General features: G+C 37.2%; 1 long non-coding RNA gene across 2 annotated transcripts in view; it reads right to left on the reverse strand.

The window, feature by feature from the left end:
- Window positions 1–23365, reverse strand: part of LOC106729122 — a 79896-nt gene that overhangs the window by 21069 nt on the left and 35462 nt on the right. The window contains exon 1 of one of the 2 annotated variants that reach the window (XR_001365453.2): window positions 15524–15708. The exons of the other annotated variant lie outside the window; for it this stretch is intronic. This is a non-coding gene — a long non-coding RNA (uncharacterized LOC106729122). Of the gene's footprint in view, window positions 1–15523; window positions 15709–23365 lie in introns of those variants that run through there. 2 annotated transcript variants of the gene reach the window in all.

Genomic DNA, 23365 nt, shown 5'->3' on the forward strand with positions numbered 1-23365 from the left:
TACTGCAGTCTGTTGATTCTTATTTTGTGGTTTGCTTTATTCCTTTGATAACTATGTAAGTTTAAAAAGCTAAAGCTCTAAACTGTTCTTAGAAACAATGAACAGTACATATAAGTAAATTTAAAGAAAATATGTGCAGTATATTGTATATATGTATTTGCATGCAATATATTGTATATATGAAATCAAATTGTATCAATTTTACCTAATAAAACTGAAAACAAAAATACAATGGGTACTGCCACACACCTATTGGAAGAGCTATAATTTAAAACATTGACCATATTAAGTGTTGACAAAAATGTAGAGGAACTGGCATCTCATATAGTGCTGATGATAATGTAAAATGGTACAACCATGTTAGAAAAGCAATTTCTTAAAAAGTTAAACATATATTTACCACATGACCCAGCTATTCCATTCCTAAGTATTTACCCAATAGATATTAAAGCATCTATTCCTAAAGACTACATGAATTCTCATAATAGTTTTAATATGAAACAGTAAATGACCCAAATGTCCACCAATAGGTAAATAGGTAACAAACTGATATATTCATATAATGGGATGAATAAAAAGGAATGAACTATTAATACATGCTATATGTTATTGATATAATAAGATTATCCATGTTATATCTCAATATAATTATGCTTAGTATAAGAAGTCAGGCAAAAATATATATACTATGTAAATACCATTATGTAAGATTTAGGGGGTGCAAAGTAATCTATATTGACAAAAACTATCAGTGGTTGCCTGTAGATATGGGAAAGGAGGGAAGTACAGGAGAAAGGGATTACAAAGGAGAATGAAAAAACACTTGGAGGTGGTGGAGATGTTCATTATCTTGATTATGATGGTTGTTTCACAGGTGTGCACGTATATCAAAACCGATCAGATTATACACTTTTAATATGTGCAGTTACCTCAATAATTTGTTTTAAAATTTAAAAAACGAACTTAAGTCTCAGAAAATGTTCTGCAAAAAAGGCCACATAACCTTATAATCTTGAAAAATATTCTAGTACATTCCAGATTTGACTATAGACCGCCACCTTTTTTCTCATGTATTTTAAGTTCTTGAGGAGAGCTTTAATAGGTAGTCTTTAGCCATTATGGACCTATTAGCACACATTCTCAAGATTACTTTTATTTTAAATGAAATAAATGAGCATGAACCCAATTTGGCTATTGTTATTCATGTAGTTCTAAACCCTAATCTTTAAGTATATATACTTTTGTTGATATGCACAGCTCCGTATCACAGTCTTTATGACTTTCTTCTAGGAACTTCACGGTGTCTTACTGGCACAAAAACAGACATATAGATCAATAGAACGGAATAGAGAGTCCAAAAATAAACTCACAGACCTATAGTCAATTGATCTTCAACAAGGGAGGCAGAAAATAAAATGGAGGAAAGACAATCTCCTCATCAAGTGGTGTTGGGAAAGCTAGACAACCATATGTAAAGCAATGAAGTTAGAACACTCCCTCACACCATATACAAAAATAAACTCAAAATGGCTTAAACATAAGACACTATAAACCTCCTAGAAGAAAACATAGGCAAAACATTCTCTGACATATATCTTAGCAATGTTCTCCTAGGGCAGTCTCCCCAAGCAATAGAAATAAAGCAAAAATTAACAATTGGGACCTAATTAAAATTATAAGCTTTTGCACAGCAAAGGAAACCATAAGCAAACAAGATGACAACCTAGGGAATGGAAGAAAATATTTGCAAATGATGTGACTGACAAAGGCTTAATTTCCAGAATATGCAAACAGCTCATACAACTTAATAACAAACAAAAATGAACAAATTCAAAAATGGGCAGAGGACCTAAACAAGCAGTTCTCCAGTGAAGACATACAAATGGCCAAAAGGCATATGAAAAAATGCTCAATAGCACTAATTATCAGAGAAATGCAAATCAAAACTACAATGAAGTACCACCTCACACCTGTCAGAATGGCCATCATTCAAAAGTCCATGAACGATAAATGCTGGAGAGTATGTGGAGAAAAGGGAACCCTCCTACACTGCTGGTGGGAATGTAGTTTGGGGCAGCCATTATGGAAAACAGTATGCAGATTCCTTAAAAAACAAAAAATAGACTTATCATATGATCCAGCAATCCCACTCCTGGGTATATATCCAGAGGGAACTCTAATTTGAAATGATACATGCACCCCAATGTTCACAGCATTATTTACAATAGCCAAGACATGGAAATAACCTAAATGTACATTGACAGATGACTGGATAAAGATGTGGTATATATATAAATAAATGAATATTATTCCACCATAAAAAAGAATAAAATAATGCCATTTGCAGCAACACAGAATGACAATCTCAAGGTCCACCTAAGTGAAATAAGCTAGAAAGAGAAAGAAAGATACCATATAATATCACTTATATGTGGGATGTTTAAAAAAAAGTCACAAACATATTTACAAAACAGAAACAGACTTACAGACATAGCAAACTTATGGTACCAGGGAAGAAAGGGAGTGGGGAGGGATAAATTGGGAGTTCGAGATTTGCAAATGTTAGCCACTATATATAAAAGTAGATTTTAAAAAGTTTCTTCTGTATATTACAGGGAACTATATATTCAATATCTTGTAATAACGTTTAATGAAAAAGAATATGAAAGCAAATATACGTATGTATATGCATGACTGGGACATTGTACTGTACCCCAGAAGTTGACACGTTGTAACTGACTACTTCAATAGATAAATTTTTAAAAGCCAGTGTGGTCAGTGGGAAGAGCACTCAGTTAGGTATATTTCTGATAATTGTGTGATCTCTAATTAATTGTGCGATTTCAGGCAAGTTGCTTAATCTCACTGTTTTTCCCATGGGAGATGACAAAATTGGACTAAAATTGATCATATGTCAGGTCATGAAAGAAGTCTCAACAAATTTAAGAGATTGATATTATGCTAAGTGTCTTTTCCTACTGTAATGGAATAAAACTAGGAAATAATAACATAAGGGAAAGTGGAAACCTCACAAAAATGTGGAAACTCAATAGCACACTCTTGGGTAATGCCTGATGCAAAGAGGAAATTAGACAATACCTCAGGACAAAAGAAAATGAAATTACAACGTATCAAAATTTATAGACTAAGATATTCATGGCATATATTTTTAAAAGAAGAAAGATCTCAAATAAACAACCTAACTTTACACCTCAAGGAACTAGAAAAAGAACAAACTGAGCCCAAAATTAGGAGAAGGAAGGAAGTAAAGAGCAGAAATAAAACAAAAATTTTTAAACTAGGAAAACAAAGAGTTGGTTTTTTGAAAGATGAAACAGTTGACAAACCCTTAAGCTAGACTAAGAGGGAAAAAAGAAAACTCAAAGTGAGAAATGAAAGAAGAGACATTACAACTGATGACAAAAATAAAAAGGATCACAAGATACTACTATGAACCATTATCCACCAACAAACTGGAACACCTAGAAGAAATGGATAAATTCCTGATTATATAGGACCTAGCAAAACTAAATCATGAATAGAAAGCATAAACAGACCCATAACTACCATGAATGTTGACTCAGTAATCATCAGTAATCAAAAATCTCTCAACAATAGCAGATACAAACTACTACATACAGTATAAAGAACAATGTCCTACTGTACAGCACAGGGAATTATATTCAATGGATTGTAGTAACCTGTAATGAAAAAGAATATGTGTGTGTGTGTGTGTATATATATATATAACTGAATCACTATGCTATACATGAAAAACTAATACAACATTGTAAATCAAGTATACGTCAATTAAAAAATGGGGATAAAAAAGAAAATGAGAGCCAGGGTTTAAGGAAAAATCTCCCAACAAAGAAAAGCCCAGGATCAAATGGCCTCCCTGGTGAATTCTACCAAACATGTAAAGAAGAATTAGTGCCAATCATCTTAAACTCTTCCCAAATACTGGTAAGGAGGGAACCCTTCCAAATTTATTTTATAAGGCCAGCATTACTCTCATACCAAAGCTAGATGAAGACCCTACAAGAAAAGAAAACTACAGGCCAATATCTCTGATGAATATAGATACAAAAGTCCTCAACAAAATGCTAGCAAACTTAATCCAACAGCACATTAAAAGGGTATGCACCACAACCAACTGGAATGCATACCTGCAATACAAAGATGATTTGATATATGAAAGTCAATTACTGTGATATATTACATCATAAGAATAAAGATAAAAATTGCATGATTGTCTCAACTGATACAAAAAACATCAAATTCAACTTCATAATGAATTCATAATAAAAACTCTCAATAAACTAGGAATAGAAGGGAAATACCTCAAAATTATAAAGGCTGTAAATGAAAAGCTCACAGCTAACATATTCAGTGGGAAAAACAAGGTTTTTTCTCTAAAAATCAGGAACAAGTCAAGGATGACCACTCTCACCAGTTCTATTTAACATAATACTGGACCTATGTCCAGCTGGAGTAATTGGGTAAGAAATAAAAAGCATCCAAATTAGAAAGGAAGTAATAAAATTATCCCTGTTTTCACAAAGCATGGTATTATATATAGAAAACTCCAAGACTCCATTTAAAAAATTATAATAAATAAATTCAGTAAAGTTGCAGGGTACAAAAGTCAACATACAAAAATTAATTGCATTCCTATACACTAACAATGAACTATCTGAGAAGGAAATTAGGAAAACAATCCCATTCACAATAGTACCAAAAAGAATAAAATACCTAGGAATAAACTAAGGAAGTGAAAGATTTATATACTGAAAACTAAAAACATCAATGAAAGAAATTAAGCAAGAAACAAATGGGAAAACATCCCATGTTCATGAATTGGAAGATTTAATATTGTTAATATGTTCATACTACCCAAAGCAACCTACTGATTCAATGCAATCCCTATCAAAATTACAAAGGTTTTTTTTTTAATAGAAATAGAAAAAGCAATTCTACAATTCATATGAAAACACAAAAGACAACAAATATCCAAATCAATTCTGAGAGAACAAAAAACTAGGAGGTATCACACTTTCTGATTTTAAAACATATTAGAAAGATACAATTATCAAAAAGTATGGTACTCTCAATGATATTGCAATTTAAAAAACAAGTGTTGTACTGCCATAAAAAGACATGCAAACCAATGGAACAGAATAGAGCACCCACAGATAAACCCATGCATCAATGGTCAACTAATTTTCAACAAGGATATCAAGAATATACAATAGGGAAAGTCTTTTCAGCTACTTGTTGCTAGGAAAACTGGATAGCCACATGTAACACAATGAAGTTGGAACTGTATCTTGCACTGCACACAAAAATCAACTGCAAATAGGTTAAAAACTTGAGCAAGAGACCTGAAAATGTACAAGCCCTAGATGAAAACATAGGGGGAAAGCTTTACGACATTGGTATTGGTAATGATTTCATGGATATGACACCAAAAGAACAGGGAACAAAAACAAAAATAAAGTAGGACTTACATCAAACTAAAAAGCTTCTGAACAGGAAAAGAAACAAGTCAGAAGGGAGATCAAGACAGGAGAATAGAAGAATGTGATGCTTACCTCCTCCAACAAATACATCAAAAATAATCTACATACAGAACAGTAGACAGAATATCTACTGAACTCTGACATATGATCTCATACAATCAAAACTATAAGAAAGTTCACATGTAACCAAGGACAGAAAAAAAAAGAATCAGGATGGGATCAGTGCCCCTGGGAGGGAGCTGTGAAAGACAAAAGGTTCCCTCACCCTATAAACCCCCTTCACCAACCCAGAGATCAGCTGAGACAGAAAGGGACCTTCAGAAGCTCAGAAGAGAGCACAGCAGCTGCTTTGTGGCTGGCAGAACAGAGAGAGACCAGCACAGAGGATCTGTGCCACCTCACTGCACTCCCCAGCCCTAGATGCTTGCCTGCTGGTACACAAGGGGCATGACACTGAAACTCAGGCTTCAGAGGACAGACCCAGAGACAGGACTGGGTTGGCTGTGTGGAAACAGCCTAAAGGGGCTGGAGTGTGGCACAAGCCACAACTGGGAGTGTGTGCAATGGATCCCAGGTCCTCCATAAAAAAATCCCATTGTTAAAGCATGCAAGTGAAGAGAGGTGGAACCCCACCATAGCAGCTTCCTTCTTGGCATGCTCACAGCCAGTGTGGCTCCACCTCTACATGCTCAGGAGTGCACAAGCACTAGCAGGACTGAAATCTGAATCCAGTCTGAGGGGCCATGGACTTCGGGAGCAGGGCTGAAATCGGAGCCTTGTCCCAAGTGGCTTTGGTGGATTTACACTACTGGTGCCTTTGTAACCTCAGCCCCTGCAAGACATCCAAGCAGAATACTGGCACAGAGCTGAGGCAGGTCCAGCATTAGCAGCTGTTTGCTTTGTGGGCACATGCATGCAGAGGTGGGGTTGGGATCTGGGTTGACTGTATCTCCCAGGATGGGTCCAGGTGTGTGATTACAGCAGGTTTTGGTGCCTGACTTCAATGGACTTGCCCTGATGATTTTGTGAGCACAGTGCCTATAGGATACCCAAACAGACTGCCTGCATTCTCACAGCTGAGGCGGGGCAAAGGGCATTGCCAAACACAGTGTCATTTGTGAGCCTACAAAATGGGCTCACAAACAGGCAACACCACACAGGGCACTTCCCAGTGGACAGCTCCTATGGAAGAATACTCAACGGCTCCTCTTCCAACAGAAGCACTCCAGTACCGTCTCCTCATACTACAGCTCAGAAATGGATCTGGGAGCTTCTATTCCAACAGCTGGGAAGCAGACCAGGCCCCCAACAGGGCTGTGACAACCACAGAGCAAAGAAGAGGCCTCACTCAACATCCAGAGCAGGTGCTGGTCACCACTACATCAATCATATCCACTATCAAGGAGATAACAGCCAGCACACATGGAGGAAAAGGGTGGCTGCCACCCATACTAGAAACAGCCCTCACAACAAAAACATTAGATGCACACAGGCTACACAGGGATGGTCCCACATAAAAACAGCCCTTCAGGAACACAGTAGATAACTGTCACTCCTAAATCTATAGAGTCAAAGAAATATAAAATCAAGAAGCAGAGGAACCATTCTCAATTAAAAGAACAAGAGAAATCCCCTGAAAGAACAATAAAACAGACATCTCCAGTCTACCAGATCCCAGATTCAAAAAGGAGATAATAAAATACTGAAGGAATTAAGAAAGGTTATTGGTGGAAATGCAGATCACTGTAATAAGGAACCAGAAACTATGAAGAGACAAAATTAGAAAACTCATTTTCCAAGATGAAAGCTGAGCTAAAAGCAATAACCAGCAAACTAAATTATGCAGAAGAATAAATAAGTGATCCAGAAGATAGAATAATGGAAGTCACCCAATCAAAACAGCAGACAAATGAAAAACAAAGTGAAAGCAATAAATAACCTATGGGATAAAATAAAGCATGCCAATCTACACATAATAGGGATCCCAGAAGGAAAAGAAAGAGAAAAAGAGATTGAAAATGTATTGGAAGAAATTATGAAACTTCTCAAACATGAAGAAGGACACATATCTAGGTGCAGGAAGACTCAAACAAGATGAACCTAAACAGACCTACACCAGGACATTATAATTAAATGACAAAAGATAAAGAGAAAATTCTAAAGGCAGCAAGAGAAAACAAAGAATTAGTTACAAGAGAACTCCCATAAGGCTGTCAACTAATTTCTCTACAGAAAATTTGCAGGCCAGAAGGGAGTGGCAGGATATATCTGAAGTCCTGAAAGAGAAAAACCTGCAACCTAAGGTACTCTACCTAGCAAGATTATCATTTAGAATAGAAGGAGAGAGAAAGAATTTATCAAACAAAAACTAAAGAATATAGCAATACTAAAACCTATCCTAAAAGAAATACTGAAAAGTCTCCTCTAAATAGGAAAGAGAAAAATCACAATAGGAAAGTAAACCACTTAAATAAGCCAGTACATAGATTTTTTTTAAAAAATTAAAAAGATTTTTGTGAAAGCTATAACTAGAAAAAACAGCAAAAAGGATAAACATGAAGATGTAAAAGAGGACATCAAAATCATAAAATGTGGAAGAGAGTAAGGAAATGTAGTTTTTTTCTTCAGAATGTGTTTGAGCCTATATGACTACCAATCTAAAGCAAGTAGATTTAGTAATGGGTTAACATACTTGAAAAACAGTTTATACATACAATAGAGTCACACAAAAAAAATAACTCAAGCATAATACAAAAGAAAATCATCAAACCACAGAAGGAAAAACAAAAAGAAAAAAGGAGCAAAGAAGAAATACAAAATCAACTGGAAAACAAGGTTTGAAATGGAAATAAAAACACATCCATCAATGATTACCTTAAATGTTAATGAACTAAGTGCTCCAATGAAAAGACAAAGTGGCAGATTCAATAATAAAACAAGAGCCTACAATATGTTGCCTACAACAGATCCACTTTAGGGCAAAGGACTCATATAGCTTGAAAGTGAGGGGATGGGAAAAGATATTTCATGCAAATGGAAACGACAAGAAAGCAGGGATAAAAATATTCATATTAGACAAAATAGACTTTAAAACAAAAGCCACAAAGAAAGATAAAGAAAGCCACTATATAATGATAAAAGTTCAATACAAGAAGAGGATATTACACTTGTTAACACAGATGCACCCAATATAGGAGTACCTAAATATGTAAAACAAATACTAACAGATATAAAGGGAGGAACTGATGGGAATACAATAATAGTAGGAGACTTTAACACTCTACTTACATCAATGTACACACCTTTCAGGCAGAAAATCAATAAGGCAACAGAGACCCTAAATAGCACAATAGGACAGTTACACTTAATTGACATTTTCAGGACATTACATCCAAAAAAACAAGAATACACATTCTTTTTCAAGTGCATATGGAAAATTGACTAGTATAGACCACACACAAGGTCACAAAACAAGCCTCAGCAAATTTAAAAGGATAGAAATCTCAAGCATCTTTTCTTACCACAGTGGCATGAACCTAGAAATCAACCACAGAAAGAGAAACAAGAAAAATACAATTACATGGAGACTAAACAACACATTACTAAATAAATAAATAAACAAAATTTTTAAAAAACCAGTGGGTCAACAATGAAATCAAAGTGAAAATTAAAGAATACCTTGAGAATAATGATGATGAAAACACAACCACACAAAATCTATTAGGATGCAGTAAAAGCAGTCCTAAGAGGGAAGTTCATGGTGATACAGGCCTTCCCTATAAAAACAAGAAAAATCTCGAACCCCCGGCCTGACCTACCACCTAAAAGAATTAGAAAAAGGAGAACAAACAAAAAGTTAGGAGAAGGATGGGGGAGAGGGTATAGCTCAAGCAGTAGAGTGCATGCTTAGCAAGCATGAGGTCTTGGGTTCAATCCCCTGTACCTCCTCTAAAATAAATAAATAAATAAATAAATAAATAAATAAATAAATAAATAAATAAATAAATAAATATTAAGGAAAAAAACCCTAATTACCTCCTCCCACCAAAAAAAAAAAAGATAAAACAATTATTAAAAAAAAAGTCAGGAGAAGGAAAGAAGTAATAAAGATCAGAGAGGAAATAAATATAGATTAAATAACAACAGAAAAAATTAATAAGACCAAGAGCTGGTTTTTCAAAAGAGTAAATAAAATTGACAAACCTCTGGCCAGGCTCACTAAGTAGACAAGACAGAAGACCTGAATAAACAAAATAAGAAATGAAAGAGGGGGAAAAAAATGACACCACAGATATACACAAAACCATAAGAGAATACTAGGAACAATTATATGGCAACAAATTGGACAACCCAGAAGAAATGGACAAGTTTCTGGAAACATACAGTCCACCAAAACTGAATCAAGAAGAAATAGATCATTTGAACAGACTGATCACTAGAAGTTAAATAGAATCTGTAATTTAAAAAGTCTCCCTACACACTAAAGTCCAGGACCAGATGGCTTTGCTGGGGAATTCTACCAAACATGCAAAGAATTTATACCAATCCTTCTCAACCTCTTCCAAAAGACTGGAGAGAAGGGAACATTCCCAAACTCATTCTATGAAGTCATCATTACCTTGATACCAAAACCAGACAAAGACACTACCAAAAGAGAAGATTATAGGCTAATACCTTTGATGAATATAGATGCAAAGATTCTCAACAAAATATTGGCAAATCGAATCCAACAACACATACAAAAGATTATCCGCTACAATCAAGTTGGATTCATCCCAGGGTCACAAGGTTTGCTCAGCATTCACAGATCAATCAATGCGATACCTCATATCAACAAAAGAAAGAGCAAAACCCACATGATCATCTCAACAGATGCAGAAAAAGCATCTGATAAAATTCCACATTCATTCACGATACAAATTTACCAAAGTGAGTATAGAAGGAACAGATCTCAACATAATAAAACCTATTTATGACAAACCCACTGCCAACATAAAACTCAACAGTGAAAAGTTGAAAGCTTTCCCACTAAAATCTGGAACAAGAAAACAAGGATGCCCACTCTCACCACTTCTGTTAAACACAGTATTGGAAGTCCTAGCTATAGCAATCAGGCAAAAAACAGGAAATTAAAGGAATCCAATTTGAAAGGAAGCAGTAAAACTGTCACTATATGCAGATGACATATTACTATATATAGAAAATCCTGAAAGACTCCACACAAAAACTACTAGAACTGATACATTCAGCAGGGTAGCAAGATACAAGAATAACATACAGAAATCTGTTGCATTTCTTTATACTAATAATGAAAGATCAGAAAAAGAAAGTTAAAAAATCTCTTTTAAAATCACATGAAAAAAATATTTAGGAATAAACCTGACCAAGGAGATGAAAGAAATATGCTGAGAACTATAAAACACTGATAAAGGAAACTGAAGATGATTTAAAGAAGTGGAAAGATATACCATGCTTGGATTGGAAGAATGAACATTGTTAAAATGGCCACACTACCCAAAGCAACCTACAGATTTAATGTGATCCTTATCAAATACTCATGACATTTTTCACAGAACTAGAATAATTCTAAAATTTATATTGAATCACAAAAGACACAGAATTGCCAAATCAACATTGATGAAAAAGAACAAAATCGAAGGCATAACCCTCCCAGACTTCAGACAACACTACAAAGCAACAGTAATCAAAACAGTGCAGTATTGGCCCAAAAACAGTTACACGGATCAATGGAACAGAATAAACCCCACACCTACAGTCAACTAATCTTTGACAAAGGAGGCAAGAATATAAAATGAAGGAAAGACAGTCTCCTCAGCAAATGGTGTTAGGAAAGCTGGACAACCATATGTAAATTAATGAAGTTAGAACACTCTGTCACACCATACACAAAAATAAACTCAAAATGGCTTAAAACCTTAAAGACAGGGCATCATAAATCTCCTAGAAGAAAACATAGGCAAAACATTCTTTGATATAAATTGTAACAATGATTTCATAGGTCAATCTCCCAAGGCAATAGAAATAAAGGCAAAAAACAAATTGGACCTCATCAAACTTATAAGCTAATGCACAATAAAGAAAACCCTAAAGTGAAAAGAATATCTGTGGACTGGGAGAAAACATTTGCAAACAATGTGACAAGGCAATTAAGTTATTCTAGAAATTAAGAATACAAACAGTCACACAACTCAATTTTTAAAAATTCAATTAAAAAATTGGCAGAAGACCTAAATAGACATTTCTCCAAAGAAGACATACAGATGGCCAGCAGGCACATGAAACAATGCTCAGGACCACTATCAGAGAAATTCAAATCAAAACTGCAATGAGGTATCACCTCACATCAGTCAGAATGACTATCATTAAAAAGTCCACAAATGATAAACACTGGAGAGGGCGTGGAGAAAAGGGAACTGTTGGTGGGAATGTTGTTTGGTGCAGCCATTATAGAAAACAGGATGGAGATTCCTTAAAAAACTGAAAATAGACTTACCTCATGATCCAGCAATCCCACTCCTAGGCATATATCTGTAGAAAACTCTAATTCTAAAAGATACATGCACCCTAGTGTTAACAGCAGCACTATTTATAATAGCCAAGACTTGGAAATAACCTAAATGTCCATTGACAGATGACTGGATAAAGTTGTGTGTGTGTGTGTGTGTATACACACACATACTATTCAGCCATAAAAAAGAAGGAAATAATGCCATTCGCCACTGCATGGATGGACCTGGAGATTGTCACTCAAAGTAAGCCAGAAAGAGAAAGAAAAATACCATATAATATCACTTATATGTGAAATCTAAAAAAATGAGACAAATTAATTTATTTACAAGACAGAAACAGACTTACAGACATAGGAAACAAACTTATGGTTACTAAGTGGGTAAAGGGTGATAGAGGGATAAACAAGGAGTTTGGGATTTGCAGATACTGACTACTATACATAAATTAGATAAACAACAAGGTCCTGCTGTATAGCACAGGGAACTACATTCAGTATCTTGTAATAATCTATAGTGAAAAGAATATGAAAAGGAATATATGTATACCTGAAACATTATGCTGTACACTAGAAATTAACACTATAAAACAACTGTACTTAAATAAAATGAATAAATAGAAAAAGGTCACAAAACAAATGCTGGAGAGGGTGTGGAGAAAATGGAATCCTCCTACACTATTGGTGGGAATGTAGTTTGGTGCAGTCACTATGGAAAACAGTATGGAGATTCCACAAAAAACTAAAAATAGAGTTACCATATGATCCAGAGTTACTATACGATCCAGCAATCCCACTCCTGGGCATATATCCAGAGAAAACTCCATAATTTGAGAAGATACACACAACACAATGTTCACAGCAGCACTATTTACAATAACCAAGACATGGAAGCAACCTAAATGTCCATCAACAGATGACTGGATAAAGAAGTTGTGTGTGTGTGTATGTATGTATGTGTGTGTGTGTATATATATATACACACACACACATACATACACACAATGTACTACTCAGTCATAAAAAATAATAACATAATGCCATTTGCAGCAGTGTGGATGGACCTAGAGACTATCATACTAAATGAAGTCAGACACAGAAAGACAAATATCACTTGATCTACTTATATGTGGAAGCTAAAAAATAATTCAAATGAACTTATTTACAAAACAAAGATTCACAGACATAGAAAACAAACTTACAGTTATCCCAAGGGGGTGATAGATTAGGAGTTTGGGATTAGCAGATACAAACTACTATATATAAAACAGATAAATAACAAGGTCCTACTACATAGCAGTATACAGGGTACTACACGCAATATCTTGTAATAACCTATAATGAAAAAGAATATATATATTTGTAGCTCAATTACTATATTGTACACCAGAAATTAACACAACACTGTAAATCAACTATACTTCAATAAAAATAAAATAATAAAGAAACAATCAACAGAGAGAAAAGGCAACCTACATAATAAGAGAAAATATTGGCAAACCATATATCCAAGAAGGTGTTAATCTCCAAAATATATAAGTAACTCATACGACTCAGTAACAAAAATCCTAATAACCCAATTTAAAAAATGGAATGAGGCCTTAAATAGATACATCTCCAAAGACACACAAATGATCAATAAGTATATGAAAAAATGTTCTTCATCACTAATCATCAGGGAAATTCAAATCAAAACCACAACAAAACATCATCTCACAGCTGTTAGGATGGTTAGTATAAAAAAACAAAGAGAAGTGTTGGCATGGATGTGGAGAAATCGGAGCCCTTGCACACTGCTGGTGGGAATGAAAAATAGTGCAACCTCTATAGAAAGCAGTATGAAACTTGCTCCAAAAAGTTAAAAATAAAACTACTACAGGATCCAGCAATCCCACGTCTGCATATATATCCAATCGGAAAGTCGAGATCTTGGAGAGGTATCAGCCCTCCCATCCTCACTGCAGCACTATTCACAGGGAATAACCCAAATGTCTGCGGACAGACGCATGGATAAAGTGAACATAGTATCTTCATATAATGAAATACGACTCAGACTTAAAACAGAAGGAAATTCTGCAGTACAACATGGATGGCCCTTGAGGACCTGAGGCTAAGTGAAATCAGCCCAACACAGAACGACAAGCACTGCATGGTTCCACTTATATGAAGTATCTAAAATGGTCAAATTCATAAAATCAAAGACAAGAATGGTGGGGAGAGAAGGGGGGACGCGGAGTTATTAATCAACAGACATGACATTTCAGTTAAATACGATGAATAAGCTCTCGAGATCTGCACAACATTGTACCGACAGTCAACAATATGTATTGTGCACTTAAATCTGTCAAGAGGATAAATCTCATGTTAAGTGTTCTTATCTCATTAAAAAAAAAAAGTTAGACAGTTTGAAAACCATTGAATTAGTCTACGGATACAACACTTCAAAAAACATCGAATAAAATCTCACACAGATTTCCCAATATGCAAGCAGATAAAAGCAATATTTTAGTGGTATACATTTTGTTAGCTTAAATTGGTAAAATTACACAAATAAAAAATTTGAAACCTAGGATTATCAAAAATAGCTATAATCTTCTATCAGCCTTATCAATTGTTTTGTGTTTGGTTGGGGAGGGTGGGGAAGAAAACACTTAACAGCTCATCTTCAATCTTAATACTAGTACATACAAACCAGAAGCAGGAAAGAGAAATGAGAGAAAATCTTTTCAAAGTGAAATCACTAACAATATCTAACAATGATTTCCATTCTTATAAATATTCATCTCAGACAAAAACCACCTAACAAATACAAAAACATTCATATTACGGTATCTTGCATTAACATGTAAATGTAGGCAGACCCTAAGTGGAAAGGCCTGAGTTGGATTCTTGTTACAGGTTTGAATTAATTTTCTTCTTTTTGTTTTTTCCAGGGGAGGTAATTAGGTTTATTTATTTATTTTTATTTTAGTGGAGGTACTGGGGACTGAACCCAGGACCCTGTGCATTAAGCATGCGCTCTACCACTCAGCTATACTGTCCCCTCAAGGCCTGAATTTAAAAGGCAAAACAAACAAAAAGCATATTCATGAGAACTAATGGTGGTGGTATCCTGTGTACATCACACACACAGAGTTATTAGCTCTATTCCTCAGGAACCTGAAGTCTAAAAGTGCCCTAACATGCCACAGACTACAACACAATTCATAATCCATTAATTTGTAGCTTCTCATAATCCAAACAGATCAGATTCTGCCTATCAAACACTTTCTTTACCTCCTAAACTGATGAAACGAAGATAGTAAAGAAAAACTTTAAATTTCAAAAAGACTGTTTTGAGCATGGTAGAAATATGTTAGATATATTAATTAAAAAGGAATTAGGACTATGTATCTATTATTATATATAAACAGGTATTGGTGATACATATATTACATTGCTTTTCATTCTTTACAATAAAAATTTTAATCAGTACCTTAAGATAGTTGTTACCAGACCAGATGCATTTTGCCCGACGCACAGTAAGCTGAAATCCTGAGACTCTGAGGTTTGCAGCAAAGAGAGGATTTTGATTTGCAAGGGAGCGAAACAGGAAGACAAAAGAACAAGCTCCCAACCTGCCTCTCTGAAGGCAGGACCCGAAGTATTTTCCCGTTCAAGCAGCACGGCAGCGTCTGAAGCGTGGGGGACGTGGCGAGCGTGGGGAGCGTGGGGGACGTGGGGGGCGTGGCGAGCGAGGGGGCGTGGCGAGAGTGGGGAAAGGCGACTGGAAAAGGGTGCGGTAATCATCCTTTGCGCAAGGGTGACTAGCCACAGGCCTCTGTGCGTGGCAAGGTGGAGGAGCTTAGCACGACCTTGGGGTGGAGTTTTCGGCCCTCTGACGTCAAAAGGTCGCTGAGTGGACATCGCGCATGCCCAGTTGGAGGGTCAGTGGTCCCATCCAGTCTTAATCAGCTCAGCTCCAACTAGACACAGCTGACTCCAAGTTCCTGGACAAAACTCAGGCAAACATCTTGTTTAGGCTAGACCCTGTTTGGAGGACTTGCAAGTAAAGCAACCATAATTAGTGAAGGCAGGTGAAATGGATTTCACTAATGATTACCCAGGGTTTCACCAGTTGAACTTGTCTAGTTATTAAAGCATCACTATTTCAATACTCTGGAATACTCTCCCTTTGCTAATGAGCTGTTCCTTATCCTGCAGATTTTTCTGGAGAAGCTCGCTTACCTGACCTTCATCCAGGATTGACCACCAGTCTCCATTCCTTCTATGAAACATAAACGGATGTCCGTAGCATTCTCATGCTCCCAGCTAGTCACTTGCTATATTCTATTAACATTGTCTCGAACCCTATAAAACTGTCAAGAGCTTGGCTGGTTTCTCCACCTCCAGAAGCAGTCCTCTGTCCAAAGACCAGATCCTCAGGCTCTTACTCTACATCCAGAATTTGCAGATGTCTCAGATGAACAGGAGCTACTGATTAACAGCTCTCTGTCTCTGTGTGTGATTCTACCCTCTTCAAAATATAGACCTGTCTAGTCGTGAGGCAAGGCATCAGCAGCACTCTCAGGCCTTTTAAAAGAATGTTAACATTTATTTTATTTTATGTGGCCTTTCTAGTCATTCTCAGTGGGAGTACTGGTCTGCTGCATGATACCCTACACGGGGGCACAAGTCCTACGCCTGGATTTGAAACCACAGGGCAGGAGCTGTGCTCAAGCATGTAGCTTCTGTTTATCCAATTTCTATTTCAGGGCTCTATAAAATTCTCCTCTGTTTAGAAAGTTAGTGCTCCTCAAGATTTGACAAACACATACCAAATTAATCTTTTTCCTCCTTTTGCTTTCAAATAATTTCTTACAAAAATGTGAAATCAGAGCATTTAATGATCCTACTTTAAATGTGCCATTCCGTAGTGATTTGTTAAATCAACTTTATTTTAATGGGGTGAGTAGACTCACTTGGCATTGACCAAAATTCATGTTGGTGGGGAGATGCATCCTCTCCCTCCATCTTCTGAAGGAGCCATGGTGCATAGAAACAGGTGGTCCAGTCTTTGTAGCTCAGGGCAGGAGAAAGCAGTTTCATGCTGAGGTGCTTCAGCTGGTAACTCTGGTCACTTGTGCATAGCGAACCAGCAAGCCCAACTGTGGGGCAATGTCAAGATCTCCAACATTTGACTCTGCAGTACGTGTGTTATTGTCTTTAGTGAACCCTCTCAGCCATTTTCCTTCCTCTGAGGCCATGGCAACATGAGGTTAGGCAAAGCCAAACCAATGTGGAAAATAGCTTTCCCCAAATCAAAGCCCAAATAGAACGGAGGACTTGTAAAGGTGCCTGACAGGCTTGCTCCTTGGCTAAAGTCAATTTGATCTAGACCTTGAGGAAACCAGAGGGTATGCTGATTTCCATTAAGAAAGAGAAATGCTTACAGTAACAGTACCACCTCCCTCCACATCCCACTGCCTCCCTCCCTGCCCTTCATCTACTCTGTTCACCTGGCAATCATCCGAAAGGAAGAGCCTCCTGAGCTGACAGCGTCCTTGAGAGAGAAGATAATTGTTTTCTCTCCATAGATTACCCCTCTATTTCATCACTGTCACCCCACTGAAGAGTCACGCCACTATGTTTAGTGTGTGTCCTTGTGATTCTGCAAGATGAGTCAAGATTCTCTTTTTCAAAATACTTGGCATTCCTCCGAAGAAAGATACACACATTTAATGTGGCTACCATTCCAATCACCAAGTAAAGAGCTGCTCCTTTTCTTAGCTGCCCTCAGCTCCACAGAACTGTTTGGGCTGCATTCCCCCACCCCCTTCCCGTGCTACTGCTCATTTCAAAAGCAACAGGCAAAGCAGATGAAAGGGAGACACACTGGTGCTCATAAATTCAAGGAGCTAAAATAGCAACAGCTGTGGCAATTGCAGGATTTCAGCAGGTAATCAAGTAGCTAAGAGCCAAAAGAGGGATTTGACAATTCTACTGGGGACTGGGACCGAGGGCAGCGAGAATTTCAGCTTCAAGGAGAATCTTCCCTAGTTATCAGCGAAAATGTAAACACGTGACTTTACCCACGTAAGCACAGCAGACTTTTCTGCTTTCTATTCCAATCCCTGGGCAGTAGGAACAGCCTTTCTGATCTCGTAGCATCTGGCTTTCTTAGGTATGTTTATCTTATATAATGCATTTCACCTACGTGTTTTGAGTTAAAGTCATCATTGGTTTAATAACACCTTTCAATAGACTTACATATTTACGAAAAGATGGGCATTTTCAGGGAGAAGTATTGGGCCAATTTAGGCTGGAGTTCATGAGTAGCATTTCTTCTGAAAAGTTCTTCCCAAGCCTAACAGGCAGTGATGCTCAGATTCTCACATAAGGGGTAACTAGGCTTTCTTGCTCACCTTTGTAGGTTAGAACAGCACCCAGGGGCCAAGGAGGCATATGAGTCATAGAAAGGAGAAGGGATACTGTGCCCTGTTCTCTTCTGTTATCAGACATAATTATGAAAAGCCTTCCCACTGAGAGGAAAGAACCAGGCTCTAAGTATCAGATTTTAAAGATTTTCTTGGAAGATGTCTGAGAAGATCTCCCTGTATTAGCATGTTTCTTATTTTCTGTATTTTTTGATGTTTTGTCATCTAGAGGCCCTTGCGAACCTGGGGAGAGACTGCCCTCCCAGAGCTAGCTAATTCTTAGAGATAACAAACAGCTTGTCTGTGAACACAACTTTCATATACAAACCAACAAATCCAAAGTCCACATCCCCAACCACCTTTATCAAATGCTCTCGCAACAAGCCAACATGCCCTGCCCTGAATCACCCCCGGGCCAGGGACTTGAACAACTAGAGACCACCCTCAAAGCCAAGAGCCTGCCAAAATTATACAAACCATCCAATCCTAAGATTGCTCAAACTTGCCTGCCCCACCTCTCCAACTCCCTACCGCAGAAACCACAATGGAGCCCCGGGGCACCCTTTCCCATCACTCCGGCTTCCTGAATACCTGGGTGCTCCCCCATGTGGCCCTGCATGACACAGCATGCCCCTTCCTCTTGGGAACTGTAGTAATAAACTCTTCTTTCAAAGTCATTGTCTCTGTGTCTATCATCTGACTAGATCTGACTAAAACAAATCCCAGTTATATTTTAAGACACTCCCATCAGCACAAACAATAGAGTTGAAGAATAATATGGGAAGAAAAAATATTTTCAAAATTGAAGTGGAAGTAAAAATATAGAAGAGGAAAACCTTTGAAGACAATATGTTGATATCATTTATTATTTACTTTCTTCCTCCAGTTGTGTTTGAAAAGAAATTACCTAAATCTAAGTATATACATATTGGAACTACTGAATTTCTATAGACAAAAATATCCATTTGCTGTAGGGTAATTGCCAGAGTTTTAACAAAATTATGGACAGAATCAATTTTAGCAGAAATAATCTCCCAGATTATCTTTAGCAATACAACAGGTTTAATTTAATCTCATCAAATCACATTCAAACTTGGACCCAAAAAAATTTTTTTGCAATTTATTTTATTTCCAAGAATCTTGAAGTGACTTTTCTTGATTTTACTGCCAAATTTTAAAACACCAAACCCTTGGGTTAGATATAGCATGCCCATGTGTAAAATTAAGCATCAAAAGAAAAGCCAAATTATAATGCCTTTTTGGAATAATGAACGAAGAGGGCAGACATGGTGAGGAAAAGGTGGGCGTGTAAATAACTGCAGTGCACACCCACAAGGCAGCAGCATCGCAGTGACCATTACAAGGACAAGACAGAAAGCATGGCCACCGGTGTACACTCTGCACAGAGATGCTGTGTATCCAAAGGAGGGGAAACAGTTTATAGACCAAGAAAGACCTGCACAGAATGATCCATTTTTGGAGGACTCATCTGTGCTGAAGCAACAAAGACTTTCCAGAGAGCTTTTTGAGCAGGCAGATGTTTAGATAATATATTGCTACTCTGCATTTCTGTAACACCTTTCATCGAAGAGCTGCAGAGAGTAACACAAACATTAACTAATAAATTAAGCTTCATGGCACCTCTGCATGATTGATAGACACAACAGCCACTTTTACAGTGTGGGGAAGGCAGCTCCCTGCTCAAAGGTGCTGAAGTCATTTACCCAAGGTCACGAAGGGAGAAAGTAGCCAAATCTTTCCCAGTGATAGTCAGTTCTCCCCACACTCATGCAAGCTGCTTTTTCTCACCTGGCAGGTCAGCAACCTCAAGAGTGAGTTTTCTTCTTTAGGACACTTAGCGGTAATGAAGGGGATACAATGTATACCTAGGTTTCCAGTGATCCACTTGAGGAGGATATCTCTTTAATTTAACTGGGGGATGACTTGAAAATCATGAATTTGAATCAAAGCCTTAACTCCTTTCTCTCTGGTTTACCCAGGAATTAATTTGTGTGCTAATGCTGGTCTCTTTCCTGGAATGACAGTGGCCTTTAGCCCTGGAGTTACGTGTTCATGTGGCTTAATCCGATTATGCAAAGGACTTAAAATATTACAAGAATATCAAACACCCCTGACTCGTCTGGGTAGGCATTCATATAATTCTTTTTACTGCTATTTTAATTTCTGAAAAGCCTATAAAATTGTCATTGAAAATAAAGTGTGACATCTTGACAAAAGACAGTGCCACTCCTTAGCAGAATCTAACTGGTTTGTCAGTAAAATCTTTTTCACTTTGGTCAGACAGCACTGTCTATCTTCCTAAATGCTGGTCCTCTTCATTACCAGAGGTTTGGCTTACCAACAACCTATTCCATAGAGGTATTGTCTTTTCTTCTTTTTCTTTGATAACCCACATAATTTCTCCAGCACAATAATCAAGCAGAAAGAAAACAAAGCAAGGAAACAAACTCTAAAACCCTAGTGCTCATAATCCTTCCTGGAAAGAAAATGCAAAGTGTTCATTGACAGATAACTGGATAAAGAAGTTGTGGTATATTTATACAATGGAATACTACTCAGCCATAAAAAAAATAAAATAATGCCATTTGCAGCAACATGGATGAACCTGGAGATGGTCATTCTAAGTGAAGTAAGCCAGAAAGAGAAAGAAAAATACCATATGATGTCACTTTTATGTGGAATCTAAAAACAAAAAAAACAAAAAAAATGAACTTATTTACAAAGCAGAAACAGATTCACAGACACAGAAAACAAACTTACGGTTATCAGAGGGGGAAGAGGGTGGGAAGGTATAAATTGGGATTTCTAGATTTGCAGATAATAACTAATACATGTAAAATATATAAACAAGTTTATACTATATAGCACAGAGAACCATATTCAATATCTTGTAGTAACCTATGGTGAAGAAGAATATGAGAATGAATGTATGTATGTTCCTATGTGCTGTACACCAGAATTATTGTGCTGTACACCAGAAATTGACACAACATTGTAAACTGACTGTACTCAAATAAAAATATATTTTTAAAAAAACAGAAAGAAAATGGTCACCTCTGTTACACAAAGTTAGGATGATTTCCACCTCGGGACACAATTTCAAACTTCTCAGAGAGTAACAGGCTTATTTTTAAGTCACCTCATGTTCCTCATTTCCATTTGGTTTCTCTTTTCCATAACAAGAAATAGAAGCTTTTTTTTTTTTTAAATGAAGCAAGGCATGATTCGCTTGTCACTAGCTAACAGTCAGCTTGCTTGCTTTTCCAGAGCCTGTCCTGCACCAGCATTAGTGCTCACATCTGATAAGACTATTATTCATCATGTTAACAAATCACATTTAGTCAACCCTGTGCAATGCCCAACACGCCCTACCCTGTTTTCTCCCTGATCGTCACAACACCCCAAATGCAGGCATGGACTCAGGTGTGCGGTGCAGTGACCTGGCCCTGGGATGACAGAGCCAGGATGGATGTGGTCTCCTGGTTCCCTGAACCTATGTGCTGGGAGCATGGGAAACCAGGGACATGGAGGCAGGCATCCTGGATGCACGTCCCAGCCCTGGAATGAGTCATCCCAAAGAATGCTGTCACTCATGGCCCTGGTCACTTCAGCAAGGATTGGGTGCTTATCCACATGGGCACGAGTGTATTTGGGGAAGGAATCAGTGAACACCCATAGTTTAGGAGGAAAAGCTCCCTCAGTGATTCTTATCCAGCCTTCTAGGAAGCCGGCTAAAATCATTCTTAGAGACTACATATCATTTTAAAAGCATACCTTGCTGCCCAAGGCAATCTACAGATTTAATGCAATCCTTATCAAATTACCCAGGACATATTTCACAGAACTAGAACAAACCATAATAAAATTTATATGGAACCACAAAAGACTTAGAACTGCCAAAACATTACTGAAGAAAAAGAAAGAGGCTGGAGGAATAACTCTCCCAGACTTCAGACAATACTATAGAGCTACAGTCATCAAGACAGGATGGTATTGGTACAAAAACAGACATATGGACCAATGGCACAGAATAGAGAGCCAAGAAATTAACCCACAAGCTCTTGGTCAACTAGTCTTCGACAAAGGAGGCAAGAACATACAATGGAATAAAGACAGTGTCTTCAGCAAATGGTGTTGGGAAAAGTGGACATCAGCATATAAAGGAATGAAGCTAGAACACTCCCTTACACCATACACAAAAATAAACTCAAAATGGATCAAAGACTTAAACATAAGACAAGATATAATAAACCTCCTAGAGGAAAATATAGGCAAAACATTATCTCACATACATCTCAAAAGTGTTCTCCTAGGGCAGTCTACCCAAGCAATAGGAATAAAAGCAAGAATAAACAAATGGGCCCTAATGAAACTTACAAGCTTCTGCACAGCAAAGGAAACCATAAGTAAAACAAAAAGACAACCTATGGAATGGGAGAACATTTTTGCAAATGAAACCGACAAAGGCTTGATCTCCAGAATATATAAGCAGCTTATATGACTTAATAAGAAACAACTAAACAACCCAATCCAAAAATGGGCAGAGGACCTAAACAAGCAATTCTCCAAGGAAGAAATACAAATGATCAACAGGCACATGAAAAAAGGCTCAATATCACTAATTATCAGAGAAATGCAAATCAAAACTACGATGAGGTATCACCAGTCAGAATGGCCATCATTCAAAAGTCCACAAATGACAAATGCTGGAGAGGCTGTGGAGAAAAGGGAACCCTCCTACACTGCTGGTGGGAATGCAGTCTGGTGCAGCCACTGTGGAAAACAGTATGGAGATTCCTCAAAAGACTAGGAATAGATTTACCATATGACCCAGGAATCCCGCTCCTGGGCATATATCCAGAAGGAACCCTACTTCAAAA

The sequence above is a fragment of the Camelus ferus genome, chromosome 6 (assembly GCF_009834535.1).
Source record: "Camelus ferus isolate YT-003-E chromosome 6, BCGSAC_Cfer_1.0, whole genome shotgun sequence".
NCBI classification, from domain to species: domain Eukaryota; kingdom Metazoa; phylum Chordata; class Mammalia; order Artiodactyla; family Camelidae; genus Camelus; species Camelus ferus.